This window comes from Cnephaeus nilssonii (genome assembly GCF_951640355.1).
Source record: "Cnephaeus nilssonii genome assembly, chromosome: 1".
Classification (NCBI taxonomy): Eukaryota; Metazoa; Chordata; class Mammalia; order Chiroptera; family Vespertilionidae; genus Cnephaeus; species Cnephaeus nilssonii.
In genome coordinates, this window is record NC_137072.1 from 22543438 (window position 1) to 22557106 (window position 13669).

General features: G+C 41.9%; 1 protein-coding gene across 2 annotated transcripts in view; it reads left to right on the plus strand.

The window, feature by feature from the left end:
- NEBL (nebulette) overlaps positions 1–13669 on the plus strand; it is a 377133-nt gene that overhangs the window by 222762 nt on the left and 140702 nt on the right. The gene's annotated exons all lie outside the window — the stretch shown is intronic.

A 13669-nucleotide genomic window follows, 5' to 3' on the forward strand; every position in this document is an offset into this window, starting at 1 on the left:
GTTCACAAATGAATTGTTTTCCAATTTAGGCTCAGGACCTTAAGAGTTGTAGTCATATCCCTAATAATGTTTTGCCTCTTCAGAGGCATTGTGATAAAATCAGAGTCATTTAAATGCCAGCTTATAAACGGATGAAGGAGATGGATGGAGAATGGAGGAGAACCCATAGTTCAGCTGGAATTCTGTATTTTAACTTAAAAGGGGAGAAACTAACATTTAAATTCTGCTTCTGCTTCATTAAAAGGTAGATTGCAGTTTCAGTCTTTGATATGAAGGAGGAGATCTGTCAGTGTCCATGGCTATTTCCAGGTGATACTGCTATTTTAAGGCACATCACTGGGTGGGCTGGCTCAGCGGTGTGTCCTCAGTTCTGTTATCTGTGTTCTTCCATGCAGTGCTCAGCGACTTCAATAGAGATGCTGATAATCATCTGCAGGGACCGTTGATATTAGTATGACTTGTAGGCTCGCAGTAGCCATTTGTCATATTTAGCACAGTCTTGGCAGGTTAAAATTTCTGTTACTCGTCATACTTGTGATCTTTGTTATAGATACCCATGCGTGTATTACACAAAATCCATGTCCAAGAGGGGATCATAGATACTTCCTCAGAGCGTCTTTTATAGCATTTACACAGTGTTAAAGGACTGCTTTAATTTTCTTTCTCCCCAGTCATCTAGGCTGTGGTTCCTTGAGCTCAGGGAATGTGGGCAATCATATTTTTAACCCCAGCACCAGACAATCCCTGGCGTGAATTAATGCCCTATAAATGTTTTAATGAATAAATAAAACTGTGTGGCACTTGACTTCACTGTTGTATGGCATGTAAATCTATTTCCAGATTCATTTCTACTCCAAACTTTCATGAGATCCTCACCTAGATCTTCTCTCCTGTTTGGTTCTTAGCAGAGATATGATGCAATGTCTTAAAGATTTGTCTGTTAAGGAAAGATTATGTATGTTGTAGGTGCAATAGTTGTTCCTTATATGAGTCAGAATAGGTTAACTGATGAAAAAAAACCATTCTCATATCTGAGCATAATAAAGGCTTATTTTTTCTGACATCCTGAGCTAATGCAGGTTGGTAGCAGAGACGGGGTTGTAGGGGGTCTGTTCCGTGCAGCCATTCAGCGACCCAGGCCTGTCTAGTGTTTCTGATATCCCCTGGGCTTCAGAATTCTCCGCTGGAGGAGCCACATCTGGCGTGCGGTCAAACAGAGGAACCAGGTGGATAGAGAGAGGTTTTAGGGGCGGGGTCTGGAAGTCATATACACTGATCCATCCATATTCTACAGGTTGGAATTCAGTCCTGAGGTTTACCAAGAAGGAAGACAAAACGTGGGTAATGGTGGCCATGGTCAGTCCCGTGTCATACACTCTTTTATCAAATGTCTGTCCTAGGCCAGGCAGAAATAGTGCCAAACTCTTTTTTTTTAATTGTCTAAAGTTTTACATATGCCTCCTTTTTTCCCAATTGATCCCCTCCCCCTTCCCTTCCCAGCCCGGGCAAGCCCCCACTGCCCCAGTGTCTGTGTCCATTGGTTATGCTAATATGCATTCATATAAGTCCTTTGGTTGCTCTCTAACCCCCCCTCCCCTACCATTTGTCTCTAGATCGATCTATTCTTGTCCATCAAATTATTTTGATCATTATATCCCACATATGAGTGAGATCATGTTATATTTATCTTTCTCTGACTGGCTTATTTCGCTTAGCATAATGCTCTCCAGGTCCATCCATGCTGTTGCAAATGGTAGGAGTTCCTTCCTTTTTACAGCAGCATAGTATTCCATTGTGTAGATGTACCACAGTTTTTTAATCCACTCATCTGCTGATGGGCACTTAGGCTGTTTCCAAATCTTAGCTATTGTAAATTGTGCTGCTATGAACATAGGGGTGCATATATCCTTTCTGATTGGTGTTTCTCTTTTCTTGGGATATAGTCCTAGAAGTGGGATTACTGGGTCAAATGGGAGTTCCATTTTTAACTTTTTCAGGAAACCATACTGTTCTCCATAAAAATCCTACAAGACTCCATAGGCAGCAAAATAGCAGACATATGTCGTAGCAATATCTTTACAGACACAGCCCCTAGGACAATGGAGACTAAGGAGAAAATAAACAAATGGGACTACATCAAAATAAAAAGCTGCATAGCAAAAGAAATCATCAACAAAACAACAAGAAAGCCCACTGCATGGGAGAACATACACTGAGTGGCCAGATTATTATGATCTCTGAATGCATAATAATCTGGCCACTCAGTGTGTGTCAGTGTGTGTATGTGTGTGTGTATGTATATATATATATATATTAGAGGCCCGGTGCATGAATTCGTGCATGGGTGGGGTCCGGCCAGCCTAGCCAGGGGAAGGGGACATGGGCGGTTGGCTGGCCTGCCTGCTGGTCGAACTCCTGGTCGAGGGGACAATTTGCATATTAGCCTTTTATTATATAGGATATACACTGAGTGGCCAGATTATTATGCGTTCAGAGATCATAATAATCTGGCCACTCAGTGTATTTGCCAATGATATTTCCGATAAGGGTTTAATGTCCAGAATTTACAGGGAACTCATACAACTTAACAAAAGGAAGATAAACGATCCAATCAAAAAATGGGCAAAGGACCTAAATAGACACTTTTCGAAAGAGGACATACAGAAGGCCCAGAGACATATGAAAACATGCTCAAAGTCACTAATCATCCGAGAGATGCACATCAAAACAACAATGCGGTACCATCTCACACCTATCAGAATGGCTATCATCAACAAATCAACAAATGACAAGTGCTGGCGAGGATGCGGAGAAAAAGGAACCCTCCTGCACTGGTGGTGGGAATGCAGACTGGTGCGCCACTGTGCCAAACACTTTACGTGTTCTTTCAGCCTCCAAGATGCTTGCCCTGTTCTCATAGGAGGTGACTTTGAGTTTCAGAGAGAAGTAGATACTCTCTATAGTGTGAGTACTACTTTGGGTTGAGAGCTCTTTTTCACTCTCCTTTGTTTTGACCGTGTTCCCAACTCTTCAGTCTGGCGCAGTCCCTGCTGAGACTAATGTCCAATCTAAAGTGGGTGGTGAGACTTTGCAATAGAATGATAAATAGGGTACAGAAAGTGCAAGTGTAAAATGCAGACTCGATTATTTTTTAAAGTTAATGAAAAAATATTTCCCAGTCAATCTGTACTGTCACAGAAAGTATAAAAGGAAAGAAAGTGAAACTTATAATGTATGTAACTGGCCATCTACTGAATTGAGACGCCCCAGATGGTCACAAGAGAATTACTTCCTTAAAACCATGTCCCTGAGATAAGCACTGTGACCTGTCTCCATTTCAAAACTGAAGCTGGGTGGAGGACAGACAACTGCCAATTGCCAGTTGTGTTGTGTCCAAATTTACTATCCTATAGTGCTTTACTGTATTATCTTTTGTAATTTTTAAAAGTTTACATTTACCTACCACTCCTGAGAATGAATCAGACCTATAATATAACTAGTAGCCCATCGTGTAATATCGCGCGCAGTAGGAGCGGGAGCCGCCGGGAGCCGCGTTGCTTCCACGGGAGGTGGGCCCGCAGTCTCCTCTCCGGCCTGCGCTCGGCTGCGGAGGCTGTGGGCCCGCTCCAGCTCCGGGCGGGGGGCCGCCCCCCCCCCCCCCTCCCCGCATCGGTCTCTGTCTCCACCGAGCCTCACCTGCGCGCGCAACCTCCTCCTGTCCAGTTGTGACCCGTTTTGGCGTCCTGGCCTAATTTGCATGTTTCCTCTTTATATATAGGGATGGTATATAGGTAATTGAGGATGATGCTGTGTAAAAATTACTTTTTAAAATTAAATTTATTGGGGAGACGTTGGTTAATAAAATTATATAGGTTTAAAGTGTATAATTCTATGATATATCATCTGTGTATTGCATTCTATGCCCACCACCCAAAGTCAGATCTCCTTCCATCCCCATATACCCCTTTTACCCTTTACCACCTCCCATACCCCTACCCTCTGGTAACCACCATACTGTCGTCTGTGTCTATGAATTTTTGTTTACTCACTTGTTGCTTTCAGTTTTTTATCCCACATATGAGTGAAATCATAAATTATGTGGTTCTTGACTTTTTGTCTGAGTTATTTCACTTAGCATGATATTCCTAAGATCCACTCATATTGTCACATAAGGGCAGTATTTCATCATTTCTTATGGCTGAGTAGGGTCCATTGTATATATGTACCACTTCTCCTTTATGTAGTCACCCATTGAAGGACAATTCAGTTGTTTCCATGTCTCGGCTACTGTGAATAATGCTTCAGTGCACATAGCGGCGCATATATATTTGTGAATAAATGTTTTTAAAATTTTCAGGTAGATATACCCAGAAGAGGGATTGCTGGGTCATATGGTAACTCTATTCTTAATTTTTTTGAGGAACCGCTATACTCTTTTCTATAGTGGTTGTGCTAGTTACATTCCCACCAGCAGAAAACGAGGGTTCACTTTTCTCCACCCACCTCTCCAATGCTAGTTATTACTTGTCTTGTTGATAATAGACATTCTAACAGGTGTGAGGTGGTATTATCTCTTTGTTGTTTTGATTTCCATTTCCCTCATAGCTAGTGAAGTTGAACATCTTTTCATATATATGTTGGCCATTTATATGTCTTCTTGGGAGAAATATCTGTTCAGGTCCTCTACCCATTTTTAAATTGGATTGTTTGTTTTTTTAGTGTTGAGCTGTATGAATTCTTTATATATTTTGGATATTAACCCCTTGTCAGAGCTATTGTTTGCAAATTACTTTTGAGTCATATTCTTTGTGGGAAAGCTAGTTTCTGAGACCATTTGGTGACTTAAAAAATTGATACTTTTTTTTGGGGGGGGAGTCAGAAGTAACAATTTATAAATTTACTTAATTAGTTTTCAGACCAGGAAAGATTCGTGTTAATAATGAATAACGAGTAATGTAAAGGCTTCAAAATGTTTGTGGAAATTTCTAGTTTATGACTATAGAATGGCAAACACATTGAGAGAATCTGGCCTTCCCAATGGATTGTGCCCCCCTTTTTTTTGTCATGCAAACTTCTGCACGTATTTTATGAAGTGTTAATACAGTTAGTATCTAATGTTCCTAATTTATGCAATTGGATATTTCATAAATGGGTTTCCTGCATGCAAGCATTTGTACACATTAATATTTATGCAAGTATTCAAATCAATGCAAGGGCATCTGTCTGAGTATGTGATAAAAATATGCATATGCATGTACATTTGTACCAGGAGATGAGTCCCCAAAGTTAGTGATTGCTGAGGTTATAGTTTTCAACTTTTGTTCTTTCGACAAACTTTCCTTGACTAGAAAAAGCATGCAGATACTTAGCACAAACAGAATATTCACAAATGAGACAATTTGCTGTAACAGCAATGCAATTTTTTTAGAAAACAGAGTGTTTTAGAATATATAATGTTTTAGAATAAGAGTATTTTTTTCTAATATATTGCCAATACAAGAACATGCTGCTAGTAATGAAATAATTTTTTCTAAGAAACATTTTATTTTAAAATTTCTTTTAGCTTGAATTTGATCCCTAGAAATAATTGGCTCAGTCAGTACAGGGCTTCCTTTGCCTTCCTTTTTTTAAAGGATGCACAGAAGAATGTAAAGAATGACAGAATGGGGGAGGGTTGGGATTTCTCATTTCAACTCCTCCATGGTCACTTTCATCTCAAGTGGTTCTGGCTTCTGGAATCTTTCCCAGGCTGGAGAGCTGGTTTCCAGGGCCCAGCCTCCCTAGGTAAATGAAGGAGCTCCCTTAGGAGGGCTGGGCATTTCTAGGGCACAGTTGTGAGGCACAGGGGTTGACGATCTCTACTGCTGGGCGATCTACAGACCCTCACTCAGTATCTTTGTTAGAGAAACATCTGTCTTTGACCTCTTTTTTATTTCTGACTCTGCTTTGTGTGTTTATTAGGTTCAAATGGCAAAGTGTTTCTCTTCCTTTTTTTGTTTTTTTGTTAGTCCTCACCCGAGGATATGTTTTCTATTGATTTTTAGAGAGAGTGGAAAGAAGGGAGGTAGGGAGGGAATAAGAGAGAGAGAGAGAGAGATTAATGTGAAAGAGACACACTGATTGGTTGCCTCTGGTATGTGGCCCTGACTGGGCCAGACATCAAACCTGCCACCCAGCTACATGCTCTTGACTGGGAATGGAACCCGTGACCCTTTGATGTGTGGGCAAAACTCTAACCACTGAGAAACACCGGCCAGGATGCAAAGTGTTTCTCTTTCTTTATGAAGTTACTAGAGGCCCGGTGCACGAAATTCGTGCATGGGTAGGGTCCCTAGGCCTGACCATCGATCAGGGCTGATCAGGTTCCCCTCCTCCTCCTTCCCTCGCCACCCGCTTCCCCACCTCCCCGCCTCCCCGCCTCCCCGCCTCCCCGCCTCCTCCTTCCCTTGCTCCCTCAGTGCCCTGCTGCCACTGCTGGTCACCTATCATGTTTCGCGCCACCCTCTGGTGGTCAGCGCACGTCATAGTGAGCAATCGAACTCCCGGTCTCCCAGTCAAACTCCTGAGGAGACACTTTGTACATTAGCCTTTTATATATGTAGATTTGTTGGTAAATTTCTAGTCCACCATGCGAACAGTTCATGGCAGGCTGAAAGTAAACAGAATTGATTCTGAAATATTAGTTTTGCAGATTAAAGATGTGTGAAAAATTTCTGTTTTTGCATCCTATTGGTGAGGAATTTTAAATCTACCAGCTGCGTAGAATGGATTGACAATTATGGCATCTTTGTTATGCTTAAGCAACATTTTCCCAGTGAAATTTTGCTTAGCTGATTTTAAGCTGAAATGCCAGGGAAATTTTTTTTTTTTCCTTATGGGAAAAGAAGAGTTGAGAAAATCCTGAATGACTTAGGTGTGAATTTGAAAGTAATTTACTAGTATTTCCTAGAGTTCTACTGTACTTTCTTAAAGCCCAAATAGTACTTATTTTCCAATATTAAGTGGGTGAAGGCACAGGGTTGTTTTTTTCAGTGTTGCATATGTGGATGGCAAAGCATCACTCTTCACATAACAGACGGCTGGTTAAAGTGTTTCAGATCTCTGATGGGCATAGCGTATTGCCTGCTTGGAACATTTTCCAGTTAATTATTCTAGGCAAGCCCTATGATAGATAATTTGGGGCCTGGATCACAGAGCCTCTCTGTGTTGGAGGAAACTCAGAACCATTTGCAAAGAGGTTTTTATCTTTCCTGTAGGGGTTTTTCTTGTAGAGGCTATCTGTTTAGGCTCAAGGCAGAAGGGGCATCCAGTGTAGCAATTTTGCAGTGGGAAGGAGTTTGGTATGTTGCAGGATGCTGCAGGCCTGGGGAAAAGCTGGAGTGAGCAAAGGGAAAAGTGGTTTAGGATGTAGGAGGAGAGACCAAGATAAAGAATTGGAATTTTACTGTAACTACAGTGGATGCCATTGACATTTTTAAGGTTGGGGTGTGACATAATTTGATTTACATTTTCCAAAAGATGACCTTGGCTGATGTGTGGGAAAAAATGGATTGCATGGGGCCAGGAATGAACACAGGGCATACTTATGGGGACAGGTAAGGTATGGTGGTTTGGACTAAGCTGATGGCAACAGACATGTAGAAAAGAGGACAATTTCAAATCTTATTTTGGAGATAGTTAACTGAATGCTGAAGAATTAATATTGAAAATGAGGGACCAGAGAAAACAAAGATATCTCCTAGCATTTTGGTTCTAGAAATAGGTGAATGGTGTGGCCATATAACTTAGATGAGGAAAAACTAAGGAAGGAACAAGTGGGAGGTAGAAATACTATTTGGTTGGACATCCAAGTGGAAGCCACCAATACATTGTTCTCGCTACAGCATGAAACTCGGGAGAGAGTAGGAAAGCAGGTATAAATATGAGAGAGCCATCAGCACCTAGGTGGTATTTACAATCCTGGCATTAGCTGAGGTTACCTAGGGAGAAAGTATAGAGATGGAGAAGAGGGACCAGGATCAAGCCTTAAGCTCTCAACGTTTAGAGGTCCGGAGAAAAGGAGGAATGAGATGACAGAGAATTAAGGTAAATTAGGAAACAGAAACCACATTGGTCAATTGGTCAATGCTGTAGAGGGGTCAAGTAAAAGGAGGACCACGAAATGCTCATTAAATTTCGCACTGTCAAGGGAATTGCTGACCTTGGCAAGAATAGCTTCAGTGGACTGGTGGGAAGGAAGGTCAGATTGTGGGGGGAGGGAATGAATTGGAAATAGTGAATAGAGGTAACTTGTTCAAAGGCTTTGCTGTGAAGGGCAGCAAAGAAGAGAGTAGAGGTGGATGTAAATTTATGGTTAAAATATTTTTGTTATAGTGATAATTTTATGGTTGATTGTTTTTTCGAATGGGAACTATAAAACATATTTGAATTAACATGGTTGGAATCCATCCATTGGTGATGCGGGAGAGAGAGGGCTGACAGCAGAAGGAGGATGGTGGGATGGAATTCAAAGCAAAGTGGAGGGTTGGCCTTTGACGGGGTTCGGGAATATTTCTTTTATTGCCCCAGTAGGGAAAGCAGAAGTGCATATTTAGTTACAGGAGGGTATATGGATGTTGGGGGAGGTGAGAGCGTGACAATGGGTTGCTTCCACTCTGTAGATCTGTTTGTGGGCTTTGCCTGCTCTGCCTTTCCCTAATCTCCTTTTTGCTCAAGTGCTTAAGAATTGGTTTTGCACCTCAAAACCTCAGTCTCAACTCAATCACACTTCCTGTTGTATGTGCGTGCCCTCTTGTGGGTTTCTGCAAGCAAGGGCGAGGCCAGGCTCAGAGTGACTTTTCTTTCCCTGAGTGCTGAGCTGTCTAACAGGACAGTAGCCACTGGCCACATGTGGCTATTGAGGACTTGAAATGTGACTATGCAATGGATGAATTGGACATTTAATTTTACTTTATTTAACTTAGAAATTGATACTTCATTCACTTACTGGAAAACTTTTACTGTGCTTGAGACACTATAGATATGTGAATCTACTTTTTAACTATACCAATTATTTTCCATAAAATGTAGTGTCTGGATGGGGAAGTGCTGTGAGTTGTAAATTTTACCCTGATTTTGAAAACTTAGCTAAAAGAAGTATGTAAACTGTCTTATTGATAATTTTACATTGATTACATGTTGAAATGAGAATAATTTGGATATGTTGAGTTAAACTATATTGTTAAATGACTTTCACTGGGTTGCTGAAATTTTTCTTTTAAAAGTAGCTACTAGAAAAGTTAAAATGAATATGTGCCTATTGGGTGGCCCTGTCTTAGGGGCTGTGCCTATAAGAAAAGCTCACATTTTATGTATATCCTTGTTCCTGCCTATCCAGGAGTAAGCTGTACCTCACCCCAGGGAGCAGTGACAGTTTCGGAAAAGGGACCTCCCAGGGTTGATGCAACTTGCTTAAGGTCTCAGGGCTGCAAAATTGGGATTTGAACCCTGGCTCCCTGGCTGCCTGCAGGCTGTGCCCTGGACTGTATGCCACATGGAAGTCATTTTGCGCATTCCTTCTCTGGAGTTATCCTGTGTTTACACTAGCAAAGGATTTTTACATGGACATTTAAAGGACAGAATTTGGTTTTTAACTCAAGCAGTTGAAATTATGACTCTCGGGGTATGGTTTTAATGTGCTGTTACTGACTTTGCTTTGATTTAGCTGAGGACCCACAGTTTATAGTTAGGCCTCTCCCTGTCCTTGAACTCATGGACTAACATTCAACTCTTTTATGTTTCTTATTTATTCCTAATGGTGACCACTGTGTGCTCCGTGTACTGGATCTACTGTCACTGAGTGCTGGCATGCACTTAGTCCATTATTCCGTATTTGATGAAACTCTCCTTTTTGTCTTGATATTGTTAAACTTTCTTTAAGAATCCTTGTGAAGAAGAGATTTCTTTTTTATGGGAATAACGTAAAGTTAATTGCAATATACCGTAAAGGTTTAAATTAAAGTTTATGATCAACCATGATGTTGCATGGGCATGAGAAGGTCAGTACATCCCGAGCTGGACTCATTATCCATTCCTCCTCTTCTCGTTCATTCCCTATCTTACTTAGTGGCATCACCGCACATCCAGAAACAAGTCAGAAGCCTCAGCCATCTTCCACTCCTTCTCTTCCATCGCCTCAGCATGGTAGGGTTGATGTGACTCTCTAAGTCCTTCCAGTCTCTCATCCCTTCTTCCTACCCACCGCCTCTGCTTACTTCAGTCCTTCAACATCTCAAACTTTTCTTCTCGCTCCCAAGCACTTGTGATTGTTGACTCATCCACCTTCCCCAACTCATCTGTCATCTCTTTCAGGAGCGGGCCCTTTGTCTCTTTTGTCTTTGAGTGTTTAGGTCTTAGCTGAGAGCTCGTGCTGTTGGTAGGGATATTCCTAGGTTTCTCTCTTCATGTGCATTCTTTTCTCCCTCACTCCCGAGTCCTGTTAGTCACTTCGGCCGATGCACAGTTGGCAGCGATGCGGCAGCCCTTGCTGGATGTGAGCCTGCACGCTGTACTCGTGTGCCCGCTCAGCTTACATGGATCCAACAGAAATCCCTCCCCAGCTACTCCAGCTAATGAGGGACAGATTTCTGCTTGGAGTCTGAGTTCTATAGTAACGTTCCCCTGGGGAATAGGATTCAGTAGAAATCCCTCGAATATGATATCTAATACTCAATGACCTGGGGACAAACGGGGGATAATTTCCATGTAGTTGTATAGGCAGAGCATTGGCTGCCTGTTTATGAGCCAAGGCGTGCAATAGGAAACTAAAAGTGAAAAATTAAAAAGGGACTGGAAAAGAAGCAGAATTTTATATAATCAAATCACAGGTTTGTTTAAGTTCTCTTTAAAAATTAGTCAGGTTTCACAAGGATAGCAGAAGAATGCCATCAATATAAATCATGCCTAGAGCTCTGTGTTACCATGCTACCTCAGCATTTAGATCTCTCTCCAAATGGGATGGAATTTCAGAAATGAGTCTGCATCCATCCTGATCCTGGTGAAAGGCGAACAGTTATTTCTGTCTATAATGTAGCAACAAGATGCCAGTAGCTACTCAGGCAATTTTTTGTACATCCGATGAAGAGATATTGGTATTTTTATATGGGATATAGGATTTCATAAGAGTTATAATGGGGAACTTAGTTAAACAAAATGTTCCTTTCTGCTCTTTCTCAGTTTACTGGTTGTATGTCTCAGAATGGTGGGTCTCTATGTTACAAATACCCATGCACTCATACCTACAGACCCCCCCCCCCCATTCCCTCCTAGTCCCCTTCTTGAATAAGGCTATTGTAGAAGATCTCAGAACTTTTGAAGAATAAGTGGACTTTTAGCTTGAGGAAAAGAAGAAACTGACGAAAATATCATCAGAGGAAGTGCTTTCTGTCTAGATTCTCTCACAGTAGTCAATATGTAACCCCTAAAATTGTGTGTTCTTGACAGCTTCTATTCTGCCTGATTTTGTTTTATAAATTTTGTTGTTCTCCCTGGAATTCCAATAATTAGGTTAAACTTAGTTAACAACCTTTTCCTTTCCTAAATGTGAAGGTTAAGGACTTGCCAGTAATTCACACAATACTCATTGTGACTCAGATTGCTTTCTTCAAAATGAGGTCAGTGCGGCCAGTCGCTCTGAAAGAAGGTAAACCCGTTGAATGGAGAGAAGAAGCCCAAGATTTTGGAGGGTGGACAGTGTGGGAAATAGGATTGAGCAGAATCAGCTGACAGAAAGTGAAGGGTTGGGGCAGCTCGGCACGGAGGACAGGGAAACCTTGGGGTTTGGGGTACTAGGTTGTAAGGGGGAAGGTAAACGTCTGCTGTTTCAAGATAGTTGTAGGAGCCACTGTAATGTGGATACAAATGGTACATCTTCTATATGATGGGATATTCTGCAGCCACCAAAGAAACAAGGTAGATTTATGGTTAAAATGAAAGTGCAAAATAGACTGTATAGTAAGCTCCCATTTCTGTATATAAATTTGAAAGGTTATATATGCATACTAGAGGCCCGATGCACGAATTTGTGCATGGGTAGGGTCCCTTGGCCTGGCCAGCCATTGAGGCCTATTGGGGAGGTGCTGGCTGGCCGGGGAGAGGGACCTCAGGAGGTTGGCCAGCCGGGCCCCCCGTATCAGGGCCGATCAGGGGGCTTGCCAGGGGGAGGGGCCATGGGAGGTTTGCTGTGGGAGCACACTGACCACCAGGGGGCAGCTCCTGCGTTTAACTGGTGGTCAATGCGCATCATAGCGACTGGTTGACTGGTCGTTCTGGTTGTTCCGGTAGTTTGGTGGGTCGCTTAGGCTTTTATATATATGGATATGCATGTATTTGTTTATATGAAGGTATACAGAGTGTATATCTGGAGGAAATGTAATAAACATTTACTGTGGCTGCCTCTGGGGAAGGAGCCTGGGGACCTGGGTCTGAAGGAGGATTTTGCAAATTTTTGGGTACAGTTTGAATTTGTATGCACATTACTTTTAAATTAAAAATAGAACTAGTTAACAGTTTTCTAGGATTACTCTTACCCTGTGGAAAGTTGGTGTCTGGTGGGGGGAAGGAGAGGGTCAAAGTGGGGAGGGGGCAGGTAATGTCCTAATATCCTTGTGCTTCTCTCTTCTGAGTCACAGAGCTCAGGGCTCTTGAACTCTAGTTCTATTTCCTCAGCTGGCTTATGGTTATATAAGCTTTTCTGAGCTGACCTGGAACTGAACTATCATTTCTAATCCTTTTCTATGGGGAAAACGCTACAGTGTTCCAAGAGCATGCTAAACTAAATTGTCTCCGCTCCTCTCTCTCTCGATTTTATGCCTATTACCTTTCTTTAAAAATAAAAGGACTTTAGACTTATTCCAGGAGGCCCTATCCATCCGCATTCTCACTCCTTTTATCAGAAATGACAGTTATGTGCTTGAATACCTTCTTGTTTTTCCCCCCAACAAGATACTGTTTTCCGCTTTCTTTTCCAATTAGCATATAAGTTTTTCTGAGTTTTCCTTATTTGTTTGCATGCCTACTACAGAGCTAAAGGCATTCAATAAATATTCGTTGGATCAATAAATTAAGGTGTGGGTGCCTATGCAGTTTGGTCACTGTAAATTGTCACAGATAAGATTTTTCTGGTCTCAGAGACACTGCAAAAAGGGTTTTAGTCTAGCACAGCGCTTCTCAACATTGGCACTGTTGACGTTGTGGGCTAGATAATACTTTATTGTTGGGCCAACTGTCCTGTGCATTACAGGAGGATTAGCAGCATCCCAGGCCAATATAACCCCCCAGTCAGAATAATAAAAAAAACACGTGTGTAGATATTGCCACAAAGCCCCTTGGGGCAAAATTGCCCTAACTGACAATCAATGATTTGAAGTGATTTGGGATTTGCTATTCAATCTCCAGGAGTTGTTCTTTAGTGAGAGAGGAGTCTTCAAATCTTGGAGGCCTACAGGTGAGGGCAAACCAAGGCTTTCTGAAAGCTTTTGTACAGAATTAGAAAAGATGCCCCTCTGGGCAGATGACTTAGGAAAGAGTCGGGAAGGAAGTGTGGGCTGGATTTTATTCTCAATTTATCTCCTCCTGTCATTCCTGCTGGATATGAGGAGTTCCCACGGCCTGGAACTAAGTCCAGAAGTCT